We start from the raw sequence: 20576 nt of genomic DNA on the forward strand, positions 1-20576 counted from the left end.
CTGAAATAAGCATAAATTTATCCTGTCAAGACAGGTTCCCCATATCATAATCCCAATTCTGCTTAAGGAATCATCTTCCAATTCCCCCATCAAATGACCCCATATTTTAGCCAAACTACCCTACCCTGGCCCATATTTTACCTTGTGCTTTTCTACCTGTGTGGTACACTGGTATTATTTCACTGCTTTGTTTCTGTTAAAATCTATCCCTCAAGGCCCATGGCTGTTTTCTCTGCAAACTCACCCTTGACTCTACCAGGCATGAGGTGCTTCCTCTTGATTTTGGAATCCCTGAGCAATAGACTGTAGGGGTTAAGCTCCTAAATTCTAAGGTTATATTGCCTAGATTCTACTCCTGGCTCTTGCTACTTTCTATCCAAGAATTCTGGGGTAAATTGCTTAATCTTTGATAAGTTAGGACCACTGCTCAGAAGAGATAAGGCAAGTAGGAGAAGAGGGGCTTTTTTCCACAATCCAAGGAGAACTAGCAGAGTGGGAACACTGGACTTGAAATATCAAAGTCAGCAACTCAAAGGAAAGCACATATGTCTGCAGAAGGAAATCAACTCTAGGGGTTCAAATGAGTGGAGCTTTGAAGTTCAAGACCAAAATGTAACCTTCACCTTGGAAAATTCCCCAGCCAAAGTCACAGAAACTAAACAGGAAGCAAATGCTCCAGGAAACCACAGGCAATGCCATCAATGATGCTTCCCAGGCTATGTCTCCAAAACAGAGGGTTCTTCCCATTTAGGTCTCTTTGCAGTAATGCATGAGTATGTTAACTGCAAGTGAGGAAATCCCTTCATTGTGATTTTTTTTTTTTTGAGAATTGATTTTATCCAAGAAAAACAACCATCCTTTTTGACAATTTTCTTCTCTATTTATGCCAGTCCAATTATGAGATGCAAAGCAACGCATACTATTTTCCAGACCTGTGCTTTAAAGAAACATAGTATCACACCCTCTATTTAGCTCTCTGTCCTGGCACCGTTGGGCACACTACGATTGCCAATCCCTGCCAGGTTCCCTGAAAAGGGAAGGATGTGCCTTGACTCCAATAAATAATATATGAAATTGGCATCCATCTAGGAAACCAATTTAACTCAGCATGGACTTGGATTCTGGTTCACAAATCCTCATTTTCTTTGCCTATATAATAACTGGGAGCCACATCACTGAAAGATATCACTTTAATTTTTTTAACCATTAAAAATTATTTGTTTTTTATTGAAGGATAATTGCTTTACAGAATTTTGCTGTTTTCTGTCAAACCTCAACATGAATCAGCCATAGGTGTCCATATATCCCCTCCCTCTTGAAACTCCCTCCCATCTCCCTCCCCATCCCACCTCTCTAGGTTGATACAGAGCCCCTGTTTGACTTTCCTGAGCCATACAACGAATTCCCGTTGGCTATATATTTTACATATGGTAATGTAAGTTCCATGTTACTCTTTCCATACCTCTCACCCTCTCCTCCCCTCTCCCCATGTCCATAAGTCTATTCTCTATGTCTGTTTCTCCATTGCTGCCCTGCAAATAAATTCTTCAGTACCATTTTTCTAAATTCTGTATATATGTGTTAGAATATGGTGTTTATCTTTCTTTTTCTGACTCACTTCACTCTGTATAATAGGTTTTAGGTTCATCCACCTCATTAGAACTGACTCAAATGCATTCCTTTTTATGACTGAGTAATATTCCATTGTGTATATGTACCACTACTTCTTTATCCATTCATCTGTCGATGGACATCTAGGTTGCTTCCATGTTCTAGCTATTGTAAATAGTGCTGCAATGAACAATGGGATACATGTGTCTCTTTCAATTTTGGTTCCCTCAGGGTATATGCCTAGGAGTGGGATTGCTGGGTCATCTGGTAGTTTTATTCCTAGCTTTTTTAAGGAATCTCCATACCATCTTCCATAGTGGCTGTGTCAATTTACATTCCCACCAACAGTGCCAGAGGGTTCCCTTTTCTGCACACCCTCTCCAGCATTTATTGTTTGTAGACTTTTTGATGAGGGCCATTTTGACCAGTGTGAGGTGATATCTCATTGTGGTTTTGATTTGCATTTCTCTAATAATGAGCAATGTCAAGCATCTTTTCATGTGTTTGTTAGCCATCTGTATGTCTTCTTTGGAGAAATGTCTGTCTAGTACACATAATAGGTGTTCAGCAACACTTGCTATGTACCTGTTGGTTCAAAGAGAATGTTTGCACTGGGGTGTCTTTACCTTAAGATGAACAGTCTCTTTTGTCCAAGCTCTCTGAAGTTTTGGGGGGAAGTGAGCCTCAAATGAGGCTCTCTTTTGAGGGTGTAAGTCTTTCATTCTTATTCTCTTCAGTAGCTGTAACTGACAATTCTGGGATCTGACATCCTTGATTACAGGTAATGGCAGGACGCAGTACTTTATAACTGGAGCACTTTAAAAAGCCCTTAAAATCTGCCATGACAAGGGCATAAAAGTGACAAGAATGTATTAGATATGGGCTCTCAAGAAAAAAGAGGGGAGGAAGGTAGAGCCTCTTTAATAGAGGGTGCTGGGGGAGGAAGATTGTTGGGTACTAATTTACTGTTTGAAAAGATATTCTGGTTATATAAGACAACATCTGAAGAAGAGCCACACTTGAGAAATGTGAACAAGATGAAGAAGCCCAAAATACAGACAGAATTGTAACACATTCAATAGGTTTAGTGTTATATTTATTGATTTGCTAATACTACTCTATTGCCCTGTCTGAATGGTAGAGGAGAGAGAGCTCTTGTGCTTTAGGTTTAATCCACTGAAAAGAAACATACAAAGACCTAAAGCTGAATTGTCCTTTTGTATATTATTGGGTGAAACTCTCAACAAGTTTTTTTTTTTTTTTCAAAGACCACAAAAACCCTCTTTGATTTGCCTCATTTGTGGCAATTCACTATTTGGATCCAAAACACTTCACAGATCTGGAGCTAACCTGTTCAAAGAATGTTTTCCAAATCAATAAAACAGAGCGGTCAGAAAAACAGGTACTCAGCTAGCAAATGTTTGTGATTTATACACTGCTAATAATCATCAACAGTTCAAGTATTCACCCCAATCTTTTGATAGTACAGTCAATGAGGGCTTAGTTAGAATAAGTGGAACAAAGTTCTAGTTTTTAGAGCTCATAAAACATCAAGCTTCAAATACACCTCCAAGCCTAACAAAGGCTTCCTTTTCACCTTCACCTGGAAAACAACTTAACCTGTTAGTATCCATTTCTTGGGTGAAAACACACACCCAGTCTCATGAGTTATCCCCTTTACATTAGCTCTCCATCTCTACCCTTCATTTTATTCAAATATGAAGGTCTTACTGAAAATGAAATTGTACCTGACAAAAAACATTTTGTTAAGTCAGAAACCATCAGCTCTTTCCCAGGTGACCCAAATGGTATGCTCTGGGTCTAGTGGATGCCCAATGGGAAACCAAATTAGATAGGGTGCAGCAGGACTGTGTTTACTGAATATACTCCAGTGTGACCTCTTGTGGACAGGTTCACAGTGAGAGAGTCCAGGAGTAGCCAAAGTGGTTGTTGCCCCATTCTCCCAAAGATTTGGGGAAGGTTGAAACAGGAGTGGAGATTTCAACCAAGTTTCCCTAAAGCTGAGTTCCTCTGCTGGGTTTATGATTAATGTCTCTGCCCAAAATTGTCTTCTCTTTCTTGTCCCAAACTTGTTCCCCTCAAGATTCAGGAATATCAAAGAAAAGGGGGTATTGAAACATATACAAGCCCCAGTACCTCTGTCCTTTGAAGTAAAAGGCTTTTGCTTTAGTCTCTCAGGCCTCCCTTGAGTCTCAAAAGCCTGGCTCAAGAGTTAATGATTAGGAAATGTGAAGATGTATAAACAAAGAATACTTGTTGAGCCAGGAAACTGGTAACAATTTAGACTATAAATCTGCCACATAGAAGAATCACTGAACTCTCAGTTCCCTGAAAGATATAGATAAAGGTCTGACACACATTCCTAAGTTGTTTTACAGGAAGTAGACCCCACCAGAAGAAAACTGCTGACCACAAGCACATAGACTCCAGACTGGTTGAAACCAAATTGATGATGCACAAAATTTCACCTTGATGCCAACCTACCTGAGAATTGCACACAAGCTGATCACATACCTGCAGCCCCCTCACTCACACTGTCTTTTACAACCCTTTCCTGAAAGCCCTCGGGGAATTTGGGTCTTTTAAGCATGAGCTGCCCATTCTTCTTGCTTGGTGCCCTGCAATAAACGCTGTACTTTCTGTCACCACAATGTGGTGACAGTAGATTAGGCTTTACAGCACACAGGAGAGTGGACCCAAATTTGGTTCTGTAACAAGGAAAGAGTCTTCCCCTGAGGGTCACAATCTGGAGTCCAAATTAGCACTGTAAGTTCCATCTCAACGCCTTCCACCAAAGCATTTCTTTGGACTGTTAGTTTGCTATATGCAAACCCTATGCATGTTATACTTCAAAAATCACTATTGTTTAGTGTAAATAATAATGATGCTAATAATAGAGCAGTGGTGTGATTATAAGAGGAGAGAGCTCACATGGGGAGAAAGTGGAAATATTACACTGCAATGTCTGAGTAGAAGGTTTTAAACGTTACCAACTGGATAGCACCCGGGCATGACTTCTTGCAGATTTTTTCATCTGTGTTGCTCAAGAAAGCACACAGAGCTAGTGCAAAATGTTCTGCGGGAAGACTCAGTGAGCCAGATATACATTTGGTTTGTATGGTACCTTGAAAGAACTCCCATTTTTCAGCAATAGTTTCTTGCCTGACAAAAACAGATCAATTGCATGTCCACCTACCATCTCTTGTGGAAGATAGATTGTATATATTGTGTGCTAAAACTTTCTCCATCAGGAAGAAGGCACAAGGCCCTGAGGTTCTGGGGTGAGCAATATGGATGCCCTTGTGAAAGTTAATTTCAGCTACAGGTGTTAGTGATTTTATTAGGAAAGAAAGAAAGTGAGCTGTTTCAGGACTAGGCCATAAACACAATGAATGACCCTGCTTTCTTTGCCAGGACAAATGCTGGCATAAGTCAAACAAAATGTTAAACTCCATCTCTAGCTTGGTGTCACTGATTGGGGAAATGGAACAACTCTGGCAGTTTGTTTGAGATAAGCTCAAAATTGTATGGAGGTATGGGGGCTGAAAGTCAAACAACCTTAAACCAAATTAATTAGATTGTTAATTTTTGAGGTGCTGTTTTATTTGGATTGTTTTAAAGCCAGGAATCATAATGTTCTTAAAACTGGATCAGGACATCTCCTGCATTGATAGGAGTCTGAACTTGAAAAGTGGTGGCTAGTTGTCCCCCTATTTTGGTTCTCCCATTCTTTACTAAGTGGTAAAACTCTGATATTTTAGCTGGGCACATAGTAACCCAGAATAAAAACTATAATTCTTGATCTCACTTGCAGAGTCTCACTTTCTGAGACTCAGTTCTGACCAACTGGATATAAGGGAAAGTGATGTCACGTGATTTCTAAGTGTCTTTAAATGGAGGGGCATACTCTTTTCCCCTAGTCTGCAAACTGACTGGTTGGAATGCAGATATGATGGCTGGAGCTAGAGTAGCCATTTTGGATCATAAATTGGAAACCATATGTTGAAAACGGGAGAACATCAACACAGAAGGAACCTGGGTCCCTTGGTATCATGGAGATCCCATATAAGCCCTCAACTATGGACTTTTATATCATCTCAGACATTGAAGTTCTATTCTGGTCTTTTAAATGCCTCCCATGTCTTTATTTAACATGTTCAATTCTTCATCTAGCTTCTCGAACATATGGAAAGTAGTCAAAATAATTGTTTAAAAGGCTTTGTATACCAGTCCCATTATCTGTGTTATTTCTGAGTCAGTTTTGATTAATTTATTTCTCTCCTTATTATGGGTTATATTTTCCTTCTTTTGGATACCTAGAAGTTTTTGATTGGATGTCAGATGTGACTTTTATCTTGCTGGATATTTTGTATTTCTATAAATAGTCTTGGGCTTTGTTCTGGAACACAGTTAAATTACTTGGAAACAGTTTGATTGTTTCAAGGCTCTTTTTAAAACTTCATTAGGCAGTTCTAGAGCAGCCTTGAGTCTAGGGCTAACTTGGCACCATTATTGAGGCAAGACCCTTTTGAGAACTCTGATACTCTGAATTATGAGATTTTCCATTCTGGCTGGAAGGAACAGGCACTATTTATAGTCTTGTGTAATTGTATCTGAGGATTGTTTCTTCTGATCCTTTTGGGTGATTTTTTTCCTAGCCTCATAAACATGTGTTGATCAGAATTCAGTTGATGAATCAGGGGGGACTGTGCAAGTCTCCAAAGTTCTCTTTGTATACAGTTTTCTCTTCTCTGGTGTCTTGTCTTGCAAATTCTAGCTGCCCTAGTTTTTCCAATTCCCAGCTCCATATCTTCATCCACCTGGCCCTGCCCGGGTTCCTTCTCCCTCTATTGCTGCCTGGAAACTCTCTCCAGGCAGTAAGCTGGGGGAATCATAGGGCTCACCTTGTTTGTTTCCTGTCTCTCAGAAATCACTGTTCTTTGTTGCCTGGTGTCCAATGTCTGAAGACTACTGTTTTCATTTTGTCTGGTTTTTCACTTGTTTCAGGCAGGAGGGTAAATCCAGTCCCTGTTACTCCATCTTGGCCAGAACTACAGACTTTTACATCAGAGAGAAATAAATGACTGTATTGTTTAACCCACTGTTATTTTGGGTTTTCTGTCATTTGCAGCCAAGTCTAATCCTAACAAATGCAGGGCTGATCCTTGATTTATTTAGAGCAGTTTCTGACTTTAATATAGAGAAGCTAAGATTTTTAGAATAACCAGAGTCTTGAATAGTGCCTGAGTAAGGTCAAATACCTGGATGAAACTGAAAGCTCTGTCATTTCCCATGAGAAGAGTGGTGCTTAAGTAGCCAAATCAATTCCAGCTGCTGCCAGTTGAAAAAATAAGGTACATTTTTTTGCTTAGTGTGATTAATTTCTTGTTCATGGAGACAGTACAGTGGAGAGATATTTATTCCATAAACTTTCCCCGAGCACCTATGGTTGCCTAGGCACTAGACTACGTTCTAGGAACACATATATGTATAAATTGGAACATAAGCCTCCACCAGCAGTTCACAATTTAGATAAGGAACCCCTTATTTAGATAAGATCCCTCATCATGTGAATAGCTCATGAATTTGGCTAAGAGGTTTAGTGCCATTTAAAAAAAAATAAATCCCGTCTATTTTTTCCTTTTAATTAGGGAAAATGCCTTTTCAACCCATGGTTCTGCAGTGAACTATGTAATTTATACCTTGAGTAATAAGGTAATTTATACTTGTGGCATAAAGAAGCTTCTCCTTGAACAGAATATTCACACAAACTCAAAACTTGACTAATATCAGTGCAACAGAGAAATTGGACTGATACCACCAGTTGGATACCACCCTAGCCAAATGATTGAGTTTAACATTATCAATAATGGACGAAATGACATGTTCCTTTGTTTTGAGGCACTAAGAAGGATATAACATTATGGAAAACAAAAAAATTTAAGCTTAATGTATTCATTAGTTGCTCAGTCATGTCCAACTCTTTGCAACCCCATGGACTGTAGCCTGTCAAGCTCCTGTGTCCATGGGGATTCTCCAGGAAAGAATACTGGAGTGGGTTGTCATTTCCTCCTCCAGGGGCTCTTCCCAACCCAGGGAACGAACCCGGGTCTCCCGCATTGCAGACAGATTCCTTACCATCTGAGCCACCAGGGAAGCCCGAGAAATAATCAGAGGAAGCAAACTGAGAGACATTCCACAAAACATCTGGCCTGGACTCTTAAAAAAATCGCTGACATCATAAAAGTGGAGTGTGGGATTCCAGATTAAAGGAGACCCAAGATACTAAAAACTAAATGGAATTCGTAATATTTTATTGCATCAAAAAAAAAAAAAAAAAAAAAAAACTATGAGGCATTATTGAGACAATAAGGGAAGTGTGAAAATAAACTTTATGAATGTGTGTGTGCTAAGTTGCTTCAATCGTGTCTGACTCTTTTGCAACTCTATGGACTGTAGCCCTCCAGGCTCCTCTGTCTATGGGATTTCCCAGGCAAGAATATGGAATGAGTTGCCATGCCCTCCTCCAGGGGATCTTCCTGACCCAGGCATTGAACCCACATCACTCATGTCTCCTGCATTGGAAGGTGGGTTCTTTACCCGTAGTGCTACCTGGGAAGCCCTATAGACTTTATACCTGTCTGTGTATCAGTGTTGTATTTGCTGAGTGTGATGACTATACTGTAATTACATAGGATAGTGCCCTTGTTTTTAGGAGACTCTTACTCAAGTATTTCAGGGGTGAAGAGTCAAGATATCTATAAATACCTCTCAAATAGTTCATAAGCCTTTCCCTGGTGGCTCAGACAGTAACGAATCTGACTGCAATGCAGGAGACCTGGGTTTGATTCATGGGTTGGGAAGATGTGCTGGAGAAGGAAACAGCAAGCCACTCCAATATTTTGGCCTGGAGAATCTTGTCATGGACTGAGGAGCCTGGCAGGCTACAGTCCATGGGGTTGCAAAAAGGAGGACACAATTGAGCAAATAACATACACACAAAATAAAGTAGATGTGGGAAAATATAAAGAATAGGTAAATCTAGGTGAAGGCTATATGGGTGCTCTTTGTTCTATTCTTGTAACTTTAATGAAGGTTTGAAAATGTTCAAACTAGAAAGTTGGTGGGAAAATGAAAAGCTTGACAAGCAGGGGAAAAAAATTCTCTCATCCTTAGGTGCTTGGCTTTACTGAGAGGTTTCATGAGTGGCCAGATCTGTACCTGCAGGAAGTAACCAGAAGCTTCTCTGTTCCCCTGGACCATCCTTTAAATTATCCCACTAGCTGGAGTATCATAACCCATTACCTTGTATTCCCTTCCTTCTCCCTTTTTCACATACTAAAACCAAGCTCCTTGAATAATGCCCATACTTGAATTCTCACTGGGTTTATATAAGCTCAGGAAAGCTACCGATTCAAAGTTAGTATTCTGCTTCTAGTAATGTGCTGGAACTGGCCTGCACTACTTCATACTGGCTAGCACTGGTTCACAGAAGCTAATCACAGTGGTAGCTTGAAACCAACCCTGGTGGAAATATTTATGATGTGATGTCTGCACATGCTACAAATTAGGGTCCCTCTACCCCTTCTCTCAGAGCCAGTGGTTAAACATTTACTATAACACTACTGACTTTCATCCTTACCCTGTGAGAAGTCTCCTGCAGGCCTTGTAATTTACAGCTCTTCTAAAGAATCCTGAAGTTCTCTGAGGCTTGCAAACAAATATCCCATAGAATGTTCCCTGGTGGCCTGTATTTGGTCTAAGAGTAGACTTTGACTAAACTGAAGATTTAGGTAGGAACGTTGTCTACAGTAAAAAGAAAAAAAAAACCTGTTGTCAGTGTTCTCAAAAAAGGCCAAAAAGCTTTTCGCTGGGTGGCAGTTTAATGAAAGCGGAAAAGAATGCTGGTGCTCAGTCACTCAGCTGTGTCCAACTCTTCACAACCCCATGGACTGTAGTCTGACAGGTTCCTCTGTCCATGGGATTTCCCACACAAGGATACTGGAGTGGGTTGCCATTTCCTACACCAGGGGATCTTCCTGACCAAGGGATCGAACCCGCAATGTCTCCTGCATTGGCAGGTGGATTCTTTACTATTGAGCCATCTGGGAAGCCCAAAGAGTGCTGGAAAGAAAAGAAAGTGAAAGTTGCTCAGTCGTGTCTGACTTTTTGTGACCCAATGGACTATACAGTCCATGGAATTCTCTAGGCCAGGATACTGGACTGGGTAGCCTTTCACTTCTCAAGGGGATCCTCCCAACCCAAGGACTGAACCCAGGTCTCCTGCATTGCAGGAGGATTCTTTACCAGCTGAGCCACAAGGGAAGCCCAGGAATACTAGAGTGGGTAGCCTATCCCTTCTCCAGCAGATCTTCCTGACCCAGGAATCAAACTGGGTTCTCTTGCATTGCAGACGGAATCTTTACCAACTGAGCTACCAGGGAAGAGCAGAGTGTTGGACCAGGGGACAGATGGTCCTACCACTTTCAGTTCAGTTCACTTCAGTTGCTCAGTCATGTCCGATTCTTTGCAATCCCATGGACTGCAGCATGCCAGGCTTCCCTGTCCATCACCAGCTCCCAGAGCTTGCTCAAACTCATGTCCATTGAGTCAGTGATGCCATCCAACCATCTCATCCTCTGTCATCCCCTTCTCCTCCTGCCTTCAATCTTTCCCAGCATCAGGGTCTTTTCCAGTGAGTCAGTTCTTCACCTCAGGTGGCCAAAGTATTGGAGTTTCAGAGTCAGCATCAGTCCTTCCAATGAATAATCAGGACTGATTTCCTTTGGGATGGACTGGTTGAATCTCTTTGCAGTCCAAGGGACTCTCAAGAGTCTCCTCCAACACCACAGTTCAAAACCATCAATTATTTAGCACTACATTTTCTTTATGGTCCAACTCTCATGTCCATACACGACTACTGGAAAAACCATAGCTTTGACTAGATGACTTGGTCGGCAAAGTAATGTCTCTGCTTTTTAATATACTGTCTAGGTTGGTCACAACTTTTCTTCCAAGAAGCAAGTGTCTTTTAATTTCATGGCTGCAGTCACCATCTGCAGTGATTGTGGAGCCCCCCAAAAGAAAGTCTATCACTGTTTCTATTGTTTCCCTATCTATTTTCCATGAAGTGATGGGACCGGATGCCATGATCTTAGTTTTTTGAACGTTGAGTTTTAAGCCAACTTTTTCACTCTCCTCTTTCACTTTCATCAAGAGGCTCTTTAGTTCCTCTTCACTTTCTGCCATGAGGGTGGTGTCATCTGCATATCTGGGGTTATTGATATTTCTTCCAGCAATCTTGATTCCAGCTTGTGCTTCATCCAGCCTGGCATTTCGCATGATATACTCTGCATGTAAGTTAAATAAGCAGGGTGACAATATACAGCCTTGATGTACTCCTTTCCTGATTTGAAACCAGTCTGTTGTTCCATGTCCAGTTCTAACTGTTGCTTCTTGACCTGCATACAGATTTCTCAAAAGGCAGATCAGGTGGTCTGGTATTCCAATCTCTTGAAGAATTTTCCACAGTTTGTTGTGATCTACACAGTCAAAGGCATTGGTATAGTCAATAAAGCAGAAGTAGATATTTTTCTGGAACTCTCATGCTTTATCAATGATCCAATGAATGTTGGCAATTTGATCTCTGGTTCCTCTGCCTTTTCTAAATCCAGTTTGAACATCTGGAATTTCATGGTTCAGGTACTGTTGAAGCCTGGCTTGGAGAATTTTGAGCATTACTTTGCTAGCGTGTGAGATGAGTGCAGTTGTGCAGTAGTGTGAACATTCTTTGGCCTTGCCTTTCTTTGGGATTGGAATGAAAACTGACCTTTTGCAGACCTGTGGCCACTGCTGAGTTTTCCAAATTGCTGGCATATTGAGTGCAGTGCTTTGAGTCCTATCACTTACTGACTATATACACTTAGGCAAGGCAATTAACCTCTATGAGCCACAATTTTCTCATCTGTACTCTAGTACTATCCCATAGAGTTGATTTCAGGGGATTCCCATATCTGTTTTTTCAAATTGAGACATATAATCAGTCACATAGTATCATCAGAGCAAATGTTTAATGAGTGTTTACTAGAAAATAAACATTGTATTAATTTATTTAGAAATATAATATCAGACTTCAAGTTTGCTTCCCTGGTGGCTCAGAGGTTAAAGCATCTACCTCCAATGCGGGAGACCCAGGTTTGATCCCTGGGTCGGGAAGATCCCCTGGAGAAGGAAATGGTAACCCACTCCAGTATTCTTGCCTGGAGAATCCCACGGATGGAGAAGCTTGGTGGGCTATAGTCCATGGGGTCGCAAAGAGTCGGACACGACTCAGCGACTTCACTTTCACTTCTCAGACTTCAAAATTCTATATGTTGGGAATCATTAATACTCCCCTAATCTTAGAACAGTGCCTCAAAGTGATGTAGTGTGTGCCTACTACATGTTTATTGTTACTGACAATCCCTTGTATTTGAGAATAATTGAATTTAGTCTGTGGAACAAGTAAAGAAACAAAGGCAAGTGTTTATAGCCTTAACTAAGACTGAAATGAAGTACCTTGCTAAGAGGCATCAGAATAGCAAGTAGAATGAAGCCCTTTGAATTTCCAGCCCAGTGCTCTGCTTCCTGTGTGACTTTGGTCATGACACTACCCATCTCCCAGTCTCAGCTGGCTTGAGTCTGGGGTGACTAATGCATCCCAGTGTACACAGAAGTTTCCTGGTTTAATGCTTCAACTCCCACTCTTGGGAAACCCCTTATTCTTGGATTAACCAGGATGATTGGTCATCCTACTTGAGTCTGCCCTCTGATTCACAGAATAGACCCAGGCCTCTTCCCAAGAAAACTTACTGGGCTTTGCTACTCATTCATCACCTCATTCCTTCAGATCTCATTAGCATCATATTTAGGAATACTTTCTCAGTCTTTTTAGTGGGCTCTTGTTTCTCTGCGTGTCCAAAATTTCCCTCACAATTCTACTTCCTGATGATAACCACTGCTAACTTTTTGTATACGTTCTTTCAGTATTTTTTTTTCACAGTTGGGTATACATTATAATTATCATTACAAACTTGTGATCATACTGTATAAATACTCATTTCCCATAATTCCCACTTAATGTTATATCATAAGCTTTCTTCAAAGAAACATACCAATGACTGTACAATACTACACTGCAAGGTATATACCATATTTCTTTACTTAACCATTCTCCTATTGTATGAAATTTAGGCTTTTCCACTTTTTACTGTTATAAACAGGGCTCTAATGAATATCTTCATTCATAAATCTTTCTGTACTGCTTTGCTTTATAAGAGTGGAATTACTGTGTCAAAGGCTGTGAACATTTTTAAGGCTATTGATACACATTGCCAAAATGCAGAGAGGATTAATTGGGAAGGGTAATTGGCAGTATTAATTTTAGAGACACATTTGGAAATTGTTTGAACAGTATCCTGGTGATTGTGGAACTTCATTTTATAAATGGCTCTGTGGAGAGAACTTGGATTACTTTGGAAAGCACTTTCAAGTTAACGTCTAAGAAGGTGAAAAAATTGTTAATAAAATGTTTAGTCAATGTATATTGTATTGTTTATTTTAGGTGAATTTTATAATTATATGAAAAAGGTGATATGGCATGCAGCATGGCTCCGTTTTGTAATAATTATGTAGACTGTATCTGTGTCCATTATAAGGTGCACACATTAATTTTATTATTTAGAATTATCATAGTCTTATTGTAAGTGTATCTGTGCTAATATGACAAATCGTTGGTCATAGTTTAAATTTATTGGATACAGTGTCCTTGGTTTGAAATATAGCTCCAATGATAACATTGTTCTTTTTTAATATTTATTTTTGATTGGAGGATAATTGCTCTACAATGTTATGTTGGTTTCTGCCATATAATAATGTGAATCAGCCATAAGTATACGTATATCCCCTTCCTGTTGAATCTGTCCCACCTTCCACTTCATCTTACCCCTCTAGGTTGACACAGAGTATCAGGTTGAGCTCCCTGTGCTATACAGCAACTTCCCACTAGCCATCTGTTTTACAAACGGTAATGTATATGTTTCAAGGTTACTCTATCAATTCATCCCACCCTCTCCTTCCCCTCTGGTGCCGATAACACTGTTCTTAAGGAAGCAATCTTCTTTGGATATTATTTCCAGGATTGCATTTACAGTACAAAGTGGGCATCGCTTATACCACCATTCTTTCCTCCTTCCACTTACCACTAGAGGGGAGAAAACATTCAGAGGTAGCTCACAGCCTACCTCCACTTCCAAGAAGACCAAGGTGCTTTCCAATAAAGGCTCCAATAAATGCTTCCAATAGAGGCATTTACCACTCTCTTCAGCTCTTTCCTGCTGAAGCTGTTTCTGAGCACCCAAACTCCATCCAAGCATCTTCTCCTGCTTGTTGTATTTTGTTTATAGATCAAGGGAAACAGGTAAGACATTTAAAGGTAGAGTGATCGGAGCTATTATTCTATTTGTAACCACTGAAAATTAAAATATATGAGGCAATCAAGACATTTCCAGGGCACATCTATAAGACAAAGTGAACTTGTGTACAGCAGCAAATAAAGCAAAAGCCTGAAAAAATCATTTCAGTAACCCACCTCGGTTCAACCCAGACCCTGCCATAGCCCTTTCTTGATATTCTCAGCCCTACCTCAGACTCTCAGCCTACTACTCCCATCAAAAAGTAGGAAAAACCATGATCCTTCACTTCAGTAATTCTCTGGCTAAGCAGAAAATCAGCTTTTTTGTTGGGATCATTTAATCCTTGTGCCTAAGTCTCCATCTCCACTGTATAATCATAAGGGATTTTATTTAAGTCATACCTCAATGACCTAGTGTTTTTCCCTACTTTTTCCAATTTCAGCCTGAATTTTGCAATAAGGAGCTGATGATCAGAGCCATGGTCAGCTCCAGGTCTTGTTTTTGCTGACTGTATAGAGCTTCTCCATCTTCAGCTGCAAAAAATATAATTAATCAGATTTCACTGTTGACCAACTGTTGATGTCCATATGTAGAGTCATCTCATGTGGTAAGAGGGTGTTTGTTATGACAGTGTCTTATCTTGGCAAACTCTGTTAGCCTTTACCCTGCTTAATTTTGTACTCTATGGCCAAACTTTCCTGTTACTCCAGGTATCTCTTGTCTTCCTACTTTTGTATTCCAATCCCCTATGATGAAAAGTACATTTTTTTTTGGTGTTAGTTCTAGAAGGTCTTGTAGGTCTTCATCGAACTGTTTAACTTCAGCTTCTTCAGCATTAGTGGTTGGAGCATAGACTTGGATTACTGTGATTTTGAATGGTTTGCTTTGAAAACGAAATGAGATCAAACTGTAGTTTTTGAGACTGCACCCAAGTACTGCATTTCAGACTCTTTTGTTAACTATGAGGGCTACTCCATTTCTTCTAAGGGATTTTTGACCACAGTAGTAGAAATAATGGTCATCTGAGTTAAATTCACCCATTCTGGCCCATTTTAGTTCACTGATTCTAAAATGTTGACATTCATTCTTGCCATCTCCTGAAATTAAAGATGCTTGCTCCGTGAAAGCAAAGTTATGACAAACCTAGTCAGTGTATTAAATAGAGACATTACTTTGCCAACAAAGGTCTGTATGGTCAAAGCTATGGTTTTTCCAGTAGTCATGTATGGATGTAAGAGTTGGACCATAAATAAGGCTGAATGCTGAAGAATTGATACTTTCAAACTGTGGTGCTGGAGAAGATTCTTGAGAGTCCCTTGGACTGCAAAGAGATCAAACCTCTTAATCCTAAAAGAAATAAACCCTGAATATTCATTGGAAGGACTGATGCAGAAGCTGAATCTCCACTACTTATCCACCTAATGTGAAAAGCCAACTCATTGGAAAAGACCCTGATGCTGGGAAGGATTTAGGGCAGGAGGAGAAGGGGAAAGCAAAGGATGAGATGTTTGGATGGCATCACTGACATTCCTAAAATGTTGGACATGATTTTGAGCAAATTCTGGGAGATGGTGAAGGACAGGGAAGCTTGTGTGCTGCAGTCTATGGGGTTGCAAAGAGTTGGACAAAATTTAGTGACTTAACAACAACAATAAAGTCTCCAGGTGTGTGGCCTGTGGTTACCATCAGTACTCTGATATTTTGGGAGGCATTAATATAACACAGTGATTGAGGGCATGTATATTGGACAGATATAGGATTCACTCCTGGCTTCACCACTTTTCAGTGCTATGATCCTTGGTTTCCTTAATTTTTAAAACAGGGAGGATAATGCTACTTACTCTTATAAGATGGTTGTAAGAATTAAATGAGATAATGAATGCACAGTAAAACCCATAGCGCAGTGCCTGTTATACGATATATAAACAGTGGCTACCATGATCATGAGTCAAGCTCAGGTCTCTGGCATTTATCTTAGATTGTGTCAGGGCATCCTGCTGTTTGGATCTCTGCTGACTGCTCACCCTGCTCCTATTCGGATTGTATGTTGGAAGTGACCTAAACCCTAACCTGCTAACCTGGCTTAAAATCTATATTCCAGATTCTCATCTTAACCTACTAACTCTAAAATAGCCCATAGGTTATACTCTTAACTATATTTGGGCCTTTGACCTCTATCCCACCATGTGGGGTCTGCCAGGACTACTTGATCTCTCAGGCATGTTGGACCCAACCAGATCTGTACCACTCCTGGCTATGCTCAATACCTTCAAGTCAAGTCAAGTTTTGCTTTTTGATGACAATAGGGAAGCAGTGTAGTTTCTTAAAGAGGGAAATGCCATGACTGCTGTGAGGAAAGCAGAGATTTAATGCTAAAAGGGATCTTTATGCTTTTAGTTGATTAAACTGGCAAGAATTTTCAGGAACTATTTAACTTGATTGGTATACTGCCTGACAAACTATCATTCATATCCTTGCATAATAAATGCTTTAAAAAAAGAGATTAAAGAGATTCCAGGCCATATATCTTGATGGGTACTCTATAATTCCCTATTCTACCCATTCGCTGAAGTCACCAAAATAACTACCACCATTTACTGAGTATGTACTTTATTTCAAGGGCTTTCCAGGTGGCACGAGTGGTAAAGAACCTTGCTGCCAGGCTCTCTTACGCTGGAGACATAAGAGACACAGGTTCGATCCCTGGGTAGGGAAGATCCCCTGGAGGAAGGCATGGCAACTCACTCCAGTATTCTTGCCTGGAGAAACCCATGGATAGAGGAGCCTGGTGGACTAGAGCCCATAAGGTTGCAAAGAGTCAGATACTCCTGAAGCGACTTAGCATGCATGCACTCTGTTTCAAGGCATTGCATTGTACATTTGGCATGTATATGTCATTCAGCTTACATAGTCCTGTGATGTGTGTACTACTACTATTATTATTATTTTTTTGTCCATGTCACGTAGCAGGTGGGATCTTAGCACCAACCAGGGATCAAACACATGCCTCCTGCATTGGAGGTCTTAACCACTGGACTGCCAGGGAAGTCTTGAGTGTACTATTATTATTTGCATTTTATAGCTGAGGAAACTGGGGCTCACAGGGGTGAACTGCCCAGAGTAACATATTTAGCATGGGGAAACCAGACCAGAACTTAAAATCTAAGCTTGATGCCAAAAGTTATGTTCATATCACTGTCCTAAATGATGGCTTGTGTTTGTGTGCTCAATCATTCAGTCATGTCAAACTCTTTGTGACCCCATGGACTGTAGCCTGCCAAGCTCTGCTGACTATAGGATTTTCCAGGCAAGAATACTAGAATAGGTTGCATTTCCTCCTCCAGGGGATCTTCTTGACTCAGGGATTGAACCCACGTCTCTTGAGTCTCTTGATTTGGCAGGCTGATTATTTACCATTGAGACACCTGGGAAATCCTGTTAAACAAAAGTAGGCCTAAGAGAGTATAACAGGGACTTCTCTGGACGTCCAGTGGTAAAGACTCTGTGCTTCTAAAGCAGGAGGCACAGGTTCCATTCCTGGTTGGGGAACTAAGATCCTGCATGTTGTATGGCATGGGGAGGGTGGGGGTAAGAGGGTAAAACAAGTTAGTTTTATAAGTCTTTAAGACCTTAACTGCAAATTCAGATTACTAGTTGAGAAGAGATTTTGACAGGGGAACTGTGTGTTGTATATTCGGATGTACATGAAGGCAGTGTGGGGGGAGGAAGGTGGTTGCTAGGGATACCAAAGCCATCAATCCCATGAGAGATAAAGGAGAGGAGGGCAAGATGTGGAAGAGAGAAACAAGAAAGTTACAATTTTTCCCTTTGGTGTCCCTGTTAGTGGCGCCTATAATGGACTATGGTACAAATAAAGGACCAGCAAGGGGATAGAAAGAGGTACAGGTTTGTGGCCCAGAGAGATCAGCCTTTGACTCTCAGCTCCACCACTCACATGCTGTGGGAACTTGGCAAAAAACTTAACCTCTCTAAATCTTTGTTTCCCTATCTGTAAAATGGGGTTTAAAAGAAATACCTACTCCCCAAGGCTACTGTGAAAATTAACTGAGACAGGGTGATGAAATGTAAATGGAATTAGAGTGGTGATGGTTGGGCAACCATCCATGATATTTATAACTCATTGAAAATATTAAATGAGATGACACATATAAAATACCCAGCACAATGCCTGGCACAGAGTAAAAACGTTTTAAATGGTAATAACTACTATTATCTCGTTGTTACATGTTATTTTTGCGATGACAATGATTAAAAAGATGACAATCATTTTCTCTGATAGCAATTCCTATATCTTAATAGGGAAAATATGTCTCTGTGAGCACATTAGTCAAGATGAGGAGATGAGTGGGTGGTTTCTGGATACATTTAGATCACAGATGGGATTCCTAGGCTAGGAGCTCATTTGGCATCTATAGGAGACTCAAGGGACTCGGGGCAGTTGGGTCATCTTTCCATAGTGAATCACACCCCCGCCCCCGACTCCCCGAGGGCTCTATCAACACTTCTTTCAAGAGCCTGGCTATCTGTGGGCCCAGATGGATATTGGAGGATCTTTGACAAATAATAATAGAACTTCTAAAAGTCGCCAACAGCCCAGTCAGTTGGAAAATCATGGTGGCCTTTATGTCACTTGTGTATTTATTAAGTGCCTATAGGAACCCTTAAAAAACAAGACTGTTCAAAAAGTTTACAAAAGTTTCAAACAGTTAATTTTTAGAAGATCTTTGAGTTGATGGCAAGTTCAAACTCAGAAAATAAATGCTGATTTGAAAATAAAGTTGCATTAATATAATTCCTTTTGAAGTCAAAGGTTTGAGTTTCGTGGATTAAAAAAAATCTTTGGTCAGTTGATGTAAAGCAGGTTACAATTTTTCTCTGCACCTGGGCAGGTCCCATCTGGAAAGTTTCAGATAGGCTGACCCATCTGTAAAGCACATTGGTTACTGCATATGAGCTATAATGCAAGTGAGCAGGAGTGTAGGTTTTAGATGGTCAGGGACTGAAAACATATGGGTATTATCTAATAGTATCTCTTAGGGTCCAATCTGTGGGCGTTCTGTTTGGAGTAGATGGTGAAGAAAAGGAAGGAACAGCTGTGACGGCACACATAGCGTGGCCGAGAGGAGCTACCCCACGTCCAAGGTCAGGGGTGGTGGCCGGGAGGAGCTACCCCCTGCCCAAGGCCAGGGGCGGCCGGGAGGAGCAACCCCATGTCCAAGGAGCGGTGGCTGCGAGGGTGCAGGAGGGCCTAGAGGAGCTATTCCACGTTCAAGGTCAGGAGGACCGGCAATGAGGAGATACCCCTTCTCCAAGGTAAGGAGCAGCAGCTGCGCTTTACTGGAGCAGCCGTGAAGAGATACCCCACGTCCAAGGTAAGAGAAACCCAAGTAAGATGGTAGGTGTTGCAGGAGGGCATCAGAGGGCAGCCACACTGAAACCATACTCACAGAAAACTAGTCAATCTAATCACACTAGGACCACAGCCTTGTCTAACTCAATGAAATTAAGCCATGCCCATGAGCCCACCCAAGACGGGCGGGTCATGGTGGAGAGGTCTGACAGAATGTGGTCCACTGGAGAAGGGAATGGCAAACCACTTCAGTATTCCTGCCTTGAGAACCCCATGAACAGTATGAAAAGGCAAAATGATAGGATACTGAAAGAGGAACTCCCCAGGTCAGTAGGGGCCCAATATGCTACTGGAGATCAGTGGAGATATAACTCCAGAAGGAATGAAGGGATGGAGCTAAAGCAAAAACAATACCCAGTTGTGGATGTGACTGGTGATAGAAGCAAGGGCCGATGCTGTAAAGAGCAATAGTGCATAGGAACCTGGAATGTCAGGTCCATGAATCAAGGCAAATTGGAAGTGGTCAAACAGGAGATGGCAAGAGTGAATGTCGACATTCTAGGAATCAGCGAACTAAAATGGACTGGAATGGGTGAATTTAACTCAGATGACCATTATATCTACTACTGTGGTCAGGAATCCCTTAGAAGAAATGGAGTAGCCATCATAGTCAACAAAAGAGTCCGAAATGAGTACTTGGATGCAATCTCAAAAACGACAGAATGATCTCTGTTCACTTCCAAGGCAAACCATTCAATATCACGGTAATCCAAGTCTATGCCCTGACCAGTCACACTGAAGAAGCTGAAGTTGTACAGTTCTATGAAGACCTACAAGACCTTCTAGAACTAACACCCAAAAAAGATGTCCTTTTCATTATAGAGGACTGGAATGTAAAAGTAGGAAGTCAAGAAACACCTGGAGTAACAGGCAAATTGGCCTTGGAGTACAGAATGAAGCAGGGCAAAGGCTAATAGAGTTTTGCCAAGAGAATGCACTGGTCAGAGCAAACACCCTCTTCCAACAGCACAAGGGAAGACTCTACACATGGACATCACCAGGTGGTCAAACCGAAATCAGATTGATTATATTTTTTGCAGTCAAAGATGGAGAAGCTCTAT

General features: G+C 41.0%; 1 protein-coding gene across 3 annotated transcripts in view; it reads right to left on the reverse strand.

Annotated features, from left to right (window-relative positions):
* The window catches only part of COL4A6 (collagen type IV alpha 6 chain), a 338008-nt gene that overhangs the window by 149056 nt on the left and 168376 nt on the right, over positions 1–20576 (reverse strand). The gene's annotated exons all lie outside the window — the stretch shown is intronic.

This window comes from Bos taurus, chromosome X (genome assembly GCF_002263795.3).
Source record: "Bos taurus isolate L1 Dominette 01449 registration number 42190680 breed Hereford chromosome X, ARS-UCD2.0, whole genome shotgun sequence".
In the NCBI taxonomy this organism is placed as follows: domain Eukaryota; kingdom Metazoa; phylum Chordata; class Mammalia; order Artiodactyla; family Bovidae; genus Bos; species Bos taurus.